The 15451-nt window shown below is 38.8% G+C and overlaps 1 pseudogene across 1 annotated transcript; it reads left to right on the forward strand.

The window, feature by feature from the left end:
- The first annotated feature begins 1713 nt into the window (after positions 1-1713).
- LOC310882506 (nuclear pore complex protein Nup153-like) lies at positions 1714-13680 on the forward strand (annotated as a pseudogene). Its single transcript, XR_014589241.1, has 9 exons — positions 1714-1906; positions 3009-3061; positions 5739-5865; positions 7486-7959; positions 9532-9619; positions 9960-10082; positions 11621-12232; positions 12959-13027; positions 13635-13680. The product of XR_014589241.1 is annotated as a nuclear pore complex protein Nup153-like (transcript).
- The last annotated feature ends 1771 nt before the right edge of the window (positions 13681-15451 follow it).

The raw sequence follows: 15451 nt of genomic DNA on the forward strand, positions 1-15451 counted from the left end.
TCCTTTCATTTTCTTTAAAAAATGAAAACTAGTCATCTTTTTTTGACGACTTTAGTTAGGGGTATCCTTGGGCTTATTAAATTACAAAACCCTTAAATGACCACTTGAAGATCAGGTGACTGAAGGAAATAACAAGATGTGCAAACTTTTCATCTTCTGTTCTAATGAGAAAAGGGACAGTGTCTCAAGAAGTTTCTGTGCTAATTCCTTGATTGGATGGATGTATAATTAAGTTTACAATCACTTCAGAGTTTACAAACATCTCAGATTTCCTGGACCATCTTTTCACCATCTGCCAAATTACAAGGGCATGGAGAAGTGAAGTATATCATAAATATTATCCAAATAACTAAAACCAAATCTGGTGTGAATTCTCAGTTATATTATAGCAATACACCTGTGATAAGGCATTAAGAAAGATCTGCCAGATTTGCAACAGAGAGCCTGAAATTGTCAGCCACTAAATGAATGTTGCACGCAGCTGTCAGTGGGTGAAAGGAGATAGATTGTCTATTCATAATACTAGAATTCATAATGGTGGCGGGAGAAGGGTAGCCCGTGATGAGAAGCAATTATTTGCTGAGGAGACGATCGTGTGTTTTCCTGCTAAAGTGAACATGCGGTTGACGGAACACTTGTGCACTCAGGCTAAACTTCTGCAGTGGGTAGCAGTGATGTGGTATTTTTCTTATTTCAAGGAGCTGTACCAGGCAGAATAGCTCTTGGTGTATTGAATGCCTAACTGGGGGAATTAATATTTTTCTTTTTTACCTTTAAAACCAGCAATGAACCATCGTTCACTCGAAGTAGATTTGTGAACTTACATAAAACATGTCTTATTCAAGGTTTCAAACTGAATGTAATATTTTTTAGAAAGATGTATTTTTATATACTTTAGAGAGAGTGTGAATTCTATTACTAAGAGCTGGGAGATACTGTGAAATTAAAGCTGCAGTGTAAACAAAAATTTCCTGTTGGTATTGATTTGAACAATAGCATGCTTCCTAAGACTGTATTTTCTGATCCTTAAGACCGCAGGCGGAGCCATCGGTAAATCTTGTAGCCTTTAGGGTTTGTTTTCTGTCTGACAGTTCAGTTAAGTCAGTTTTGCAGAACACGCAGTGGTCTGTGTTAAAAATTAACTCTGGTCTGTGAAAATGCTTTGAAAAGGGAAGTCAAACCCACTACGTGAAGTGCATCTAATGCACATGTAAAGCATTGGATCATATTTTAATGAATGAGATTATTGTAAGACTGACAAGTTGGTTTTTTTGAGTGTGTTCTATTGTTTGTGTAACTTTGAAGAGGGAAAATGTAGGGGATGTGAAGCCCAGAAGCCTGTATAATTAGTTGCTTAACACTTCGAATGTTAAATTAATGAATTAAGCTACTGAAAAAAAAAAATCACAGTGTGGGCAGAGGAAAAGATAGGAGCATATTCTAGGAACATGGGTTATTTTAATTATGGTAGCATGAATTATTTTGTCTATGAAGCTAACTGCCAAATTTTGAAATGGAATTCAGTCAGACTTTGGCTACTTATATATAGCTTTATGGATTTCGTTACTGGTTTTCTGGTGATTTCCCTCTACAAGTTGAACGGTCTTCAGAATTTTCAAATCGTATTCACTGAGTGCCAAGACCGATGGGGGGAGGTTTATAGTTCTGTAATTTGTTTTCATCAATAAATATTGGAATTAATTTGGGTGGACGTAAGGATAAATTGATTGCTGTTTCCCTTTCAAAGCTGGAATCCCAGAATGCATTCCAGCCTCCACCTGTTAAGAGACTTGTGACACCAACGGTAAACCGTCAACCGATGCGTTATACGCGGTATTCTGAACCATCACCGACTTCAACTACTCAGTCCAGCAAAATTTGCCAGAGAGTAGACACAAAGTTCCAAGTGAGTACATTTTTGAGTCCTTATGTGCCTGTTTTTTTTTTCCAGTCTTGGAATGTTTCTCAAACCAATTGTTATCCTATCTTTGCAAAAAGTACTGATAGTATGTTTGAGGCGAGCTTTAAGGCAGTGGGAACCATTGTGAAATAGATTGAGCTTTTATGGATTTAATTCTGTTTTTGGAACACTCAGTGTCTTGTGGTTGTTTTCACGATGTCATGATGTGCTATTGAGTCATCCTGTTGTCAGTGAAAGAATATTAAAAGACAGAAATGTTTTCCTTTTATATTCTCATGTACACAAAGCTGTCACTGATGAAACATGCTCGTGTTCTGTGTAAACTATTCCAGGTGAGCTATGTGCTCCAAGTGAGAGTTCTGACAATGTGCTGAGTTATCGGTTTTGATTGCTTTGGAGTAGATGGAGTCTAATAAATTTTCCATAAAATTAAATGGGCATCTCTTTCTGCGAAAACATCTGTGTTTCCAGTATCAGTCTGAGTGTACAAATGACCACGTGTTAAGTGTATGGGCTTCTTAGGCTGGAAATCAAAGTGGACAGTAATACTGGTTGCTTATTGCTTTTAACTCTTTCAATCTCTGTATTGTTTAGCCAGCACAATCTCCATTTGGTAAAGTTCTAAAATGAATGTAGCAGCAACTGCTTAGTTTTTAGGGGGGTAGAGGTTTTTTTTTTCCTTGTTTGTTCATAAATGACAGAAAACAGAAAAGTATGTCCCTTTTACGGGGTTGGTAAACACAAGTTTTGATGAAAACTCTCCCCCCCCCACACACAATTTTTGTCATTTTGTTTAAAATAATTACTTTCTTTGTTAGAGGATTTGACAAATTTGATTTAGTGTTCTATCAGTTTGTCCTCAATGCTGAGTGAAGCAGTGTGCTTACTTTAGCCCCAAAATTTAACTGAACTGTACCCACAATGCTGAATTAGGGAACAACGTTAAGTAGGTGAGGTGTATTCAGTGCTATAAAATTAAAAATAAATAAATAAAATAAAAACCACAAAAAACCACATGAAGTGGTTGTTGGTACTTTGTGTATTCTGTACATATTCAGCTAAGTCTTGAACTAAACTTAACTTGCAGGGGATGAGAGAGAAGACTTTGCCTGCAGAACAGCGAGCAGAACCATCTGAAAGGTATGACATCTATTAATTTAAAACTTACTTGAAGGAAGAAAGACATCTCCTTTTTCAGTACAGTCTGCACCTGAAAGGTGGTGACAGTTCTCAGTAAAAGGAATGGGAAATCCAATGAAAATTTTGTATTTTGAGGCAGCTGCAAAGTCTGGATTGTGTTTGAAGATCAATAGAACTTTGAGAAAATTGTTGTTTTTATGAACGGAAGGAAGATGAGCAAGAATAAAAGTACTGATACACCACTTTTTATCCCAAGTTTATCTTCTGAGTAGGATACGAAGATGGGAAATGAGGCACGTTTTCTGTATCCACAGAAAGGATCTTTGCTATTGGAGGCCTAATTTTTTCCTTCTACAGGAAATATGGCTCATTTTGTAGTTTAACTAAATCTGTAGCGTTACAAATTTTGCTTTGACAGATATTTCATGGTTTATAACTCAGTTTACTTATAACAAAATAATTTGTCCCTCCTAATGTTCCCTAGGGGAAAAGCTATTAGTTTTAGCTATTTAATTGCTTGCAGTTTGAAAGCTCTGTCCTAATGGGATGATTCTTTCTGAAGTATTCTTTAGAAGGTGAAGTAGGGGAAGTGAGTTACAGTTCAGGAGGATGTTTATTGATGTGTTTTTTTCTTTATTTTTTAAGCAAAAACATGGAGGAAGATTTATGATTTATTATTCTTTTTTTTAATACTCCTTTCATGATGAAGTTAATTGTCTGCTTTGAGTTCACATGAAGACCATGTGTTCTTTAGAATCATTTGAGGCCAAATGCTAACTCATCTCTAAAATAAAAAAAATCCAGCAGAATTAATTGAATTTCTTCTTGAGGAGACTGCTTTGTGTTATACTGCTTTCTTGGTTTAGGTCAAATGAGTTATCCTCCAGATAATATTGATGGCTCTTCCTTCTGGGCAAATGGTGTTTTGGGTAATAATGCTTGAGTTAAGAGACTTTGCACTCGGTTTTTAGGGGGTCGCTCTTTTCAAAGAACAGTAGCAGGGAATTTTGTTGACTCTATGCTCATCTGCCAAGCAATTCTTATGTGACCATGGGCATTCTTTGGCTTGCAGAAAGAACTCAACACTTTGTTTTGGCATCTAAAAGTTGGACTTCACAACAACCACCTTTTTAGGGGTGGAAGCGACTGGCTTTAAGGTTCTGGTACAGGTGCAATCAGGTGCTGGGTTGTAATTATGTTTTTTTCAAACTGTTCTAAATTGTCTCTGTTAGAACTCCTTTCTACTTCTCCATTTAGGAAGGAGATAGAGCAAACTCATACTGCTTTTGATTTCGTTCACAAAGTTTATTGCAGTGCCCTACCTTTTGTTTGTAGAGTAGGTAGTGGTGGTAGTGTTTTTTGTGATGCTGGTCTCTGTTGGGTGCCATGTTCTGGAGCAGGAGCACCACACTGATCTGCTGGCAAGAGTCCCTTTGGACAGTTGAGTTGGAATACTCAGTAAATCTCTGGCCCACCAATGCTATATATCTATGTGTGTGTGTGTGTGTGTATATATTTTAAACCTGAGTCCAATTGTAGATTAGACTTGCTTGAAGGCTGACAATTGTCTTTGCCCCCTTGAAGCTCACAGGTGTTAACAGAAAGAGGAATATGGGCTGTTATGGGCAAGCGATAGTTGTCTGAATGAAGATCTATTTTGATGTAAGACTTTTTTCAGAATTCTAATGGATTGACAGTTCGGATTAGAGAAAAGTCTGAGCATATGCCTTAGGGATCTGTCTTCCTCTATGCAGTTACAGTGCTAAGCAGGCTGTTGTCAAGTATTTGACAAGTTTAGACCAGTTCTCCTCCTCAGTATTGTGGGAGTTTGACCTGGTGTCTTCCAGTGCGATCTAATGCACTTCTGTACTGACTGACTGATTGGCTGCAAGATAAGCTTTGAGGTCACAGTTTTTCCAGGCATACTTCATTTTCTTGCCATAGTACTTTTGTTAGAGTTATTCCCTATTCCACTTCTGGTTTGGGTTATTTTTTCCCCATTTGCTCTTGGATTAGGATATCTTTCTGGTTTTGAGCTAGGCTTTTTTAAGTACCAGAAAAACGCCTTTGTATGCCTTACAAAAGGGATCTGTATTCATGTCTGAAAAGACTTCTGGAATGTTGGCATACCCAAACACCTCTGCTGTTCCTGCTGATGGCCACATGAAAGCCAGAGCTGCTTCTGAAGCTTAGGCCATATTACCTTGCCACACAAGTCTAAGGCGTCCCTATTCTATCAGAGCTGTTGGCAGTGTTTCCCATGTGTATGTGTGCATATGTGCACTCTTTCTGTATTTTTGTGAGCTGTTCTTTTATATCCCTGCAAAAGATACACGTGCATCGCAGAATCAGAGAACCAGTCCTATTTAAAGGAAGCACTGGAAAATAACAATCTAAATCAGCTCTTCTATTTCAGGTCTTCTGGCTTAGTCATTGTTCCCGTGTGAACGGTGCACTTATGTATGTCCTTTTCATTGCTGCTGTTAATAAAGTTTTTCCTATTTAGAACATCAAGTATTTACCAGCGTTTAGCAACTTGTGAGACAGCTTTAGTTTTTTTCTGATCAGCAGGTTTCAATTCTAGGACTAATAACAGCTCTAATATCTTGAAAAAAAAATTTGGCTGGTAATTTTTTTTTCTCTTGTTTCCCCCAACTTCTGTACTGTCGTGTGCTAGCAATGTGACCAGCTACAAATTCAGTACTGCTGCGTCCAATGGTCTGTCTTCAGGAGTGAGTAGCGGAGGTGGCAAAATGAGAAGGGAAAGAGGAATACACTATTTATCAAGAGCTGTACAAGAACAGGTAAGTGACTCTTAAATTAATTGCTGTCACTGAGCTTACTGAAGTAACTAGCTAAGTGTGTCAGTTTTATTGCATCATAGTAAATTATAACAATACCGCTTTATTTTTGCATTGTTTTTGTTTTCTTGTGGGTTTCAGAGCAGGCTCCAATTGATTTCCTGTGTTTGAATACCTGAACTTTGCTTATGTAATTTTGAAATTTTTAATTCTCTTACCTTGGAGATTCTTCAAACTATAACATTTCTCGTTAGCAATTGAATGAATGAGTCCTAAGAAGAGAAGTTTTGGTGAAGGTTTGTATAGTTTTTCTACAGGAATGATACTTGAAACGAGTGCCAAGTATAAAAAGAAAAAAAAAGCTTAATTTTTGGTTTCATATTTAAGTCATACAGAAAGATACAGGCCAAGAGTGTGAAAAAGAGTAGTAGAAGAGAGCATTCTGCATGTCTGCTAACGATGACTCAGTTTTTGATACTCACCAAACTCATTGTGAGAGAGTTTTTTTCTCATTTTAATAGGAAAAATCTATTCCATAAAACTATGACCATGAATATTCAGATTATTTTTTCTTTTATTGGATGTTATATAAGCTGCCTGTAAGTTAATTTAAGTATTTACGTTAACATTAAGTATTTAATTAATATTAAGTTAATATTAAGTATTTAAGTTAATTTAAGTTTCAAATCATTAAATGGGACTTCTGGATGATGCAATATAAAGAAATCATAAACACTGTTGTTTATTCCTGTAACGCAAATAAAATAATGGTCCAAATATCAAAAGTTCCATAAACTTTTCAAATCAAAACTGTGAAACAGATGTAAGCTACAGGATGCACTGAATATCAGTAGTACCAACTTACATCCCTTCCTAGTCATTTCTAAGTAGATCATGATAGTACTGTACAAATTTCGGTCAGATTTTCTATGCCATTTAAAACATAACTCATCCAATCTTAGTAATCAAATAAAGTAAGTGGCAGGGATGAAAATTGAAGTTGTTAAGAGGCTGTTTTCTGATTTTTATATTTGCATCCTGATACATGGTATAGACTGTATTTACCAGAACACAATCTTCAGTGCTGCTAGTCTGACTTTCTTTGGTGCTTTTTGTGTTTAGTTTGGTTGTTGAACCTACCTGCTTCTTTAAACATTACCTTTTTCCACGTTCACTGCTGTAGTGACTTTAGAAACTTTGGCAGCTATCCCGCCTAATTTTGCAAGAGGAACACTTTCTCACTTGTCTTGAGAGTGTACTCTTAATTGAAGCCATGCGAGGGTAGTTAGAAAGGATGATGCTTCTCCAGAGCTTTGATGACTAAAGTATAGAAAAGAAAGAAAAAAAATGTGATCTGTGCGTCTCTGTTCTGCACAGGTTTTGAGTTAACTTTCAGTGTTCTTGCTGTACAGTTGTTGAATAGAGTATAATGTGGAAGCAGGCCTGCCATAAATTAAAATGACGTGGTAGACAGAGGTGGGGAGATCGGGATTTCTTCTGGAAACTTGCTTTCTCTTAATTTGTATGGATTTTTGTTCTATTTAATTTTGTTAATAAATTGGGTGGGATGGGGTGAGAAAGTAGTATGTCTTGTATAAGAAAAATTAAAATTTGCAACTTTAGGAAGTGGAGGAACCAGTGCTACCGAAAATACCCCTACCCATCAGTGCTGCATCGCTGCCTCAGTTCAATTCTAGTTTCGTTGGTAGTAGCGCTGTCTCAGCGTCACCGAGCGCTGTTTCAACAGCAGCAATGAGCACGGCAACTCCAGCAGCTGCGACGGGCATGGCAAATCCATCAGAGGTGGAGGGCATGACAGATCCATCAGAGGTGGAGGGCATGAAAGATCCATCAGAGGTGGAGGACTTGACAGATCTATCAGAGGAGGAGGTGGAGGACATGATTTATACAACGGCGACGTCAGGCATAACGTGTTCAACAGTGCCCTCAGGCTTGACATGTCCAATAATGGCGGCGGGCATGCCATACCTGCTGATGACAAAGGACATATCAAGGTCAACAGCGGCAACGACAAGCGTGGCAAATTCAACGGAGGCGGCAGGCATGGCAGATGCAGCAGCGATGGCGGCGGGCAAGGTAAATCTTTATGCTATAAATAATGTTTACAATGAGTATACTGCTTTATTGCGAGTTGACTTTTTCTGTGGTGCTCATGAAACTAACAAATATTAGTTTCTACGCAGCTGAATGAATTGGGGTTGTATGCCAGTTTGGGGAAAAAGGCATAAATGTTTTGATTCTGCTTCTCTCAGTCTTAGAGCCTGCCAACTCCCATTTAACGTGATTGTATAACTGCTTCAAATGCTGTGGAAGTCTGCGGGGGAAGGGGGGTGTGGACTTTATGCCAAGTTATTTATAGTGGTTTTGGCAGGGGTAGAGTTAATTTTCTTCGTAGTAGATGATGCTGTGTTGCAGATTTGTGAGCAAAACAGTGTTGGTAAGGCACTGGTGTTTTAGCTGTTGCTGAGCAGTGCTCACACAGTGACAAGTCCTTTTCTGTTTCTCACGCTGCCCTGCCAGCGAGGAGGTCGGGGATGCACAAGAGGCTGGGAGGGCACTCAGCCAGGACAGCGGAGCCTAGAGGACCGAAGGGATATTCCACACCATTTAGCATCGTGCTCAGCAATAAATGCTGGGGGAAAGAAGGGGAAGGAGTGGGGAGTATGTACAGGGTTATGGCATTTGTCTTTCCAGGTAGCCATTACATGCGATGAGTCATTAATGCTACCTCAAATTTAACAACTTTACTTCTTTACTTCCAGTTCTTTTCCCTGTTCCATTTGGAGGGAGTGAGCGAGTGGCTGTGTGGTGCTTAGTTGCCTGCAATGGTTAAACCACAACTTTATTTAAGTTATTAAATTAGAGGTAACGTGGTCATATAAGCCTCACATAGAATGAGCCTAGGGTGCAATAATTGGCATATTATTGCAATAAAATAAACATTAATCTGTTCCAGAGTACTTGAAATATTTTTTGTACGGTTTGAAGTAGACAGCTGCTTTAACATGTTGAGGTGTTTGCTGAAGTTCTTGGAGTATCATTGGGCTGAGTTTGCCGTTCTTCAGCTTCCTGGCTTGCTTTTCCGTGCATTTAGACCTAAGTAGCATCTCCAGCTTTTCCTCTCAGTTTCTGGAATTTGGTTTTGAAGATATTGTCCTATACCCACTTGGAAACTTCCCTGTGTTTTATTATTACTTTTATCTGCAAAATAACTCAAACATCAGGTTTTTCGACGTCACTGCGGGACTTCTGTTGGGTAGTGAATTCAGGTAGTTGTTGCTCTTAAATATAAACCTTTAATTCTTTTGAAAATACAGATACAACCAACAAGTACTGTTAGCAGTCCTGAGTTTGCATTTTCATCTCCAGTTGTGAAATCTACTGAGGCAGAAGTGCTACCTACGTCTTCTGTAAGTAAAATAATAAAGGAGCTTGACTTTTTTTCTTAGGCATTTAGTAGGCTGTTGCAGAACACTAAAGCAGAATCTGCCTTGATGGAGAAAAGTATGTAGGCTTCTGGCTTATAATTTGTCATTCAGCATGCGTGCTACAAATGTGAAGAGCAGCTTTCAGATTTGGTTTTGTGTGTGCATTCGATTGGAGTTCCTGTGGCTTGAGAATCTGAAAAACCTCTCTTGTTCATAGCAGATTGGGTTTACATTTAGTGTTCCCGTTGTAAAATCGGCAGAACTTTCTGGACCCAGTGGTACTCCAGTGACGCCCTTTCTTACCCTAGGTAACTGAAACTTTAGCACTTCAGATCTGAAGTGCTGATTTTCCTTTTTTTCTTTATTAAATCTTCAATCTGTCCTGTCTGCGCATGCTAGCAATTCCAGGCAGTGTTGGACTTCTGCAGTATTTTTCCAGTGACAGATCTGCTTTTATATTTTTTTTTTGTTTTGTTGCTTTTTGTTTTGCTTGTAATCATAAAGCATTGCAAAGTAAGTAGAATTTGTGAAGATTCTTATGTGAGAAGCATGAAAGCTGGAAATTCTTGTTTCTAACAAAAGTGAGTATAATCTGCTCTAACTAGGTCACATTGTGAAAGCTGTTTTTGTTTTCTTTTGTTTCAAAAGACACCACCACCTCAACCAACATCAACACACAGAAAGAGGAGGTCAAAGATTTTGCTGGTGGTCCCTTCACCACTGCCCACGTCTTAAAGGAAGGAAGCGTCTTAGACGTTCTAAAAAATCCTGGTGAGATAATGAACTCCTTTTAAAAAGATGCTGCAAAAAATACGCTAGCATTTTTTATTAAAAAAAAAACCAACACACGACTTATGGTTAATAGAGTATCTGCTATAAATATGAATGTAGGAGAGCATTACATTAAGCGCTGCGTTTGTTAGGGTGCATCTGCCCCCTTCTATTCTAAGTGGTGTTTGTTGCTGGAAGTAAAACTGCAAGATGAAAAGCAGATGGGTTGCATCTCCTTTACGTGTTAGGATGTAATTGTAAATGAGGTACTAAGAGAATTAGCCAGATAATCGGTGTTTCATTTTAAGTAAATACAATTTGTGGAATTGAAAAGGAAATGTTTGTAAAACTCAACACTCCTGTCCCACCTTCAGCCCAGGTGAAGAAAGAATAGGAAAGAGCTTCAGTTCCAAATACATGGCGAAAGCTGCGAATCTTTGGGCCTTAGCTTACAATGGCTCCTGTGGATTAAAATTTAAACTGCAAACAGAAGTGGAGTGTTTTACGTTAAAAACCCTTTTCTGAATTTTGTTTTTAAGCAATTGCAATTGTTTTCAACAGTTTCATAAAGTGTGTCTGTGGAAGAGATATCTTTTAAGAAAAAGGGCTTTATTGAATTTGATCTTTTCCCAAAAGTCTTCTTCTAACTTACATACTTGTGAAGAAGGCAGCACATTTCTCTACTGGAAAGAGCTAAGTGAGAGAAAATACATTGTGCATTTTGTTTAAGGAAAGACCTCTGAGTGAAGTGACATTCACTTTCTTTATCGGTTTAAAAGAAGCAGAATCTAAATCCACATTGTTCAAAGACTTCATTTTTGACTAAAAAAAAACCAACAAACAAACCACAAAACAACTATGTTCAAGGTAGATTTACAAGCAACTTGAGCTGCTGTTTAAGATGCATTTCCTTTAGTCTTTCTGTATTAGTAGCTTGTCTTTCCTGTTAAAATTGCCACCTTTTAAATAAGGAGTTGTCCTGTGTCCGATGCATTTTGAAAAAGATTATAGAAAATTAGACAGTTGTTCAATTGTCTTGAGTTTTTATTATTTAATTAATATTCAGCATCTGTGGGAAAATACCGCATGGATTGCTGCTCCGAGTACAAACTTCTGTACAGTTACTGGAGTAGATTTGAGTCATCTGCTACGGAAGGAGGAGCTTTAGAAATTTGATTCGATTGGGCATCGCGTCTTAATCAAATTGTATTATTTCCATTCCACGTTGGACTGTCAGATTTCAGTCAGCTACTGTCTGTTTGTACTTGTATCGACCAGTGAAAATGTTGATTTAAAGCTTGCTTGGAAACAAAGAGTTAAATGAAGCTTTAACGAAATGTTCTGTTGTGACCCAGTGCAGCAGATGAAATTTCATCCGTTTAGATAAGATTTCTGGGGACTTCCTGTTGCGCTCGGTCTGAATGTCTAGTTGTAACCATTGGCACCTGAGTTGAAATTTTTGCCCTCTAGTAAAGTCACTTAGTTACATGTAGTGAGGTGCCGCGCTAACAGGAAGACTTTTTTTTCTTGCTTCCTAGACTTTGGATTGTTGAAAACACGCTCTTCTACGTCTGCACAACCTACAACAAGCACAGTGGTTTATACTAGGCCTGCAATAACAACTTTTTCTGCAGGTAAAGAGACTTCTAAACAAGCATCGTACTGGCAATCTGATACATGTGACCCTTTTCTGCAAAACAAAGACATAAAGGACAAATGTGTAACTTGTCAAGCTACTAAAGCGTCAACAGTTGAGAGTATGAAACAGACAGTAAGTTCAAGTCAATGCGACACCTCAAAGCCAGCAGCGCCCCCAGCAGGGATGCTGGGCTTTGGAGACAAATTCAAAACAGTACCTGGAACGTGGGATTGTGATACATGTCTTGTCCAAAACAAACCGGAAGCTACAAAATGTATAGCATGTGAGACACCAAAACCTGGAATGGGAGTAATGCCTGCTCTGACATGACCAGTGGTCACAGACAGCTCGGTGACAGTGACATCCTCCTCGAGCAGCACTGACACAACAGCCACTCTGGGCTTTGGAGACAAATTTAAGAAGGCGAAAGGCTCTTGGGACTGTGGAATATGCCTTGTACCAAATAAGACGGAAGATAACAAATGTGTAGCCTGTCAGTCTGAGAAACCAGGTATGGTCCTTTTTTTCCTGTTGTTTCCATCCTAGCCTCTGTGAATCTTGTACAGAATAAAAGTACGTTGCATATATGGAATATTTTAAGCAACACGATTCCCAGGTACGGTTGATGGGTTAGCGGCTGTCTGCAGGATTGGTTTACAGGCACTTCAGAGGTCTCAGCCCAGGTTCCAGCCTGTCGCATAAATTGAACTGATTGTGAAATGTATTAGTACGGAGCTGGATCAATGCAGATACCCCCGGCTTTGCAGCTGGTGAGGGAAGATGGCTGAAGTGGGTGACTTAATTTAAAAACAACATAGTGATTTTTCACTGGCGAAAATGAGAACTCCATAGAAAGAGTTAAAAATGACTGCGTTTTTCTCTTTCAAAAAATAAGTAAAAAAAATTACAGAATGTGTCCAAAATGCCTCTACTCACCGTTTGTATGTAATTGAGGGGAGATGTGAAGCCAGATTTCAAGACAGTGTAGTCTTAACTAGTCTTAAGCTAAAGCAGAGAGATGCCTATGAAGGTCAGTGGTAGGCTTCAAGAAAGCGAGTGACCCGCTGGGTAACTTCTTCAGGGCAGTACTGGGTTGTTTCCCATTGTGTGTGACCGTAATTGATTTTGAGCGTGGTTGTATTGTTTTTAAAATACGATTCTAATTCTAACTTTGACTCTAAATGTCATTTAACATGCCATTACATCGAAAAACACCTGTGCAAATATATCGTGGAAGAAACAAATTAAGATGGACTAGACCGGGCTTTTGTAATCATCCTGTGCGGTAAGACTGAAATTTCATGAGGTAAGATAATGGATTTCAGACAGAGTTGATTCTCTTGGACTTCCAACCTCTGAGCGGTCAGTCGGCATCTTTGTCTGAGGCTCTTGCCATTGCAAGGAGGAATTTTGGAAATGAGGGGTTTACTGTGACCATGGTGCAGTGAATTGCACGGTTACGTTGCACTTGTCAGGAGGAAGAGCGATGCAAGTAATACTAGGATAAAAGTTTTCTGCGTGTGCCGTGGAAGGGAAGAGCCATTCTTGTCTTTCCGGTTTTGAATTTGAAGCGTTATCTTCTGCTTCTCTCTTAAAAGGCACCTTTTTTTTAAAAGGCACCTGTCAGGCCTCTTTATGGAGGTTACACTGTCGTCAACAGCAGCAGAAGCTTGTGTGCTGAACAGAGTTGTGTGTTGTTTGGAAGCTTTGAGTTCCACTCTGGTTTTTTTGTTTGTTTGTTTGTTTCTTTGTGGGTTTTTGGTGGCTTTTATTTTTTTCAGGGGCGGGGGGGGGGGAATTGCGGAGTAGTTTTGAACATTTCTGTGGGATTTGACAAATCAAATTTAAAAGTTAATGTTCATTTTATAGTTCATGTTCAAACAGGATGGTTAACTGTCTTGTTTGTCTCACAGAGGGTCCAACACCTGTGACCAGTAGCAGTGCATCTGCATTTTCTGCTCCTTCTGGAGAATTTCTGGATTTAGACAAATTTAAGAAGCCTGAAGGAAGCTGGGATTGGGAGACCTGCTTGGTTCAAAACAAAGCAGAGGCCACGAAGTGTGTAGCCTGTGAAAGTGCAAAGCCAAGCACCAAAGCAGAGCTCAGAGGTAATACTTAATGATTAAAACGAGGATGCATATTCTGTGATTTATTTTTTGGTTTGCTCTGATTTTTTTTATTTTCTTACCTGTTAAGCACAATTATTTTTTCCTTTGAGGTGTGGCAAAATTATTCGTTTTTCCTGTAGGAATATTGCCTAGATAACTTCTGTTTCCACACTTTTCCCCAAGAATAAGTTTATCCTTTTTAGAGAAAAGCTTTCATTAATGACGTGCTTGTTCTTTACATGCCCTACACGTTGTTCATTTGGAGTTCAGACTAAAAACATGATCTTTCAAAGAAGTTCGTATACTTTTTAAAGCCAGGTGGTGGGCAGAAAACACAGTTGTGAAAAGTTTTATGTAGAGAGGAAGCATGGGGTTTTCTTGTTTGTTTTACTGTTTGGTGGGTTGTTTGTTAAACAGTTTTGACTGGAAAGATCAGGACTAGAATGTAGTTCAAACCTTCACGTACTGCAGATACACCGTGGGTTACGGACTTGACATTCACTTATTTCTGCAGGTTTTGGTGCTGCGGCTGCGTCCACAAAATGCTGCCTTTCCATCATTTACATTCGGTGTTCACTCAGAGTGTTCAGGTGCAGAGTCTGCAGCTGCCTCACAGTTTATTTTGGGAAGGACAGAAGAGAAGCAGGATTCTGTCACTACTGCTGCTCCGTTAGTGTTTGGAAAGAAAGCTGACACTGAAGAGTCAAAGACACAGCCTAGCTTTTCAGTTGGGAAGTCCGAGCGTACAAAAGAAGAGAGCACAGCAAAACCTATGTTCAACTTCAGTTTCGTTAAACCATCAGAGAAGGAACCTGAGCAAGCAAAGCCAGCTTTTTCATTTGGGGTCCAAACCAGTACTTCAGGTAAACAGAGTATCTTTTGTCTTCACTTGTGCGCTTATGTCCATCAAGTAAGACCTCTGAAACCATACTAGAAAAAATCTGCGGGATTTGATATGTTCATGTACTAGAGCTTTAGAAAAAGTTTAATTCCTATATGCAGCATGTCTTCTGTCCTGGTTATTGATACGTACGCAATTAGTAGCAATCCCTTTTTTGATCTCAACACTAGGTTTAGACAAAAAATTGCGACACCTTAAGGAACCTGTCCTGCATCTCATACAAGCACAGAAGTTGCAGTGTCTCAATGCTAGCAGTACAGTTGGTGGTAAAATCTTTAGTAGGGTGAAATAGAGGCCTCACACTTTTCAGAGAAAAAAAGAGATTATTCCCACATACTTGCAACTATGCTGCAGAGTGTACTGCTGTTACTCTAGTGCTACAAAGGTCCAAAAATCACTGAACAGTTATTAGCCAGTTTTGTATTCCTTTAATTTGTTGAAAGACTGCAGTAGAGGATTGAAGTTTTTATTGAGGATCACTGTGTGGAAAAATTCTGATTGTTAAATGTCATTTGTATGACTTAAGAACCGCGTTTTGGAGTACAGAATTCAGTATTAATTCCAGAAGGGGTAAGGGGAAGGACATTAGCTAGTAATCCCGAACAAAAGCAGTGTATAGAGCTATACTGATTTTAATCGCAGTATTCTTACAGTTGGTCTGTTACTGAACAGATATGTTTTGGGGAGATATGGTGGCCAGGGAGGCGTGTGTGTTTGTGTG

This window comes from Anser anser (genome assembly GCF_964211835.1).
Source record: "Anser anser genome assembly, chromosome: 16".
NCBI classification, from domain to species: domain Eukaryota; kingdom Metazoa; phylum Chordata; class Aves; order Anseriformes; family Anatidae; genus Anser; species Anser anser.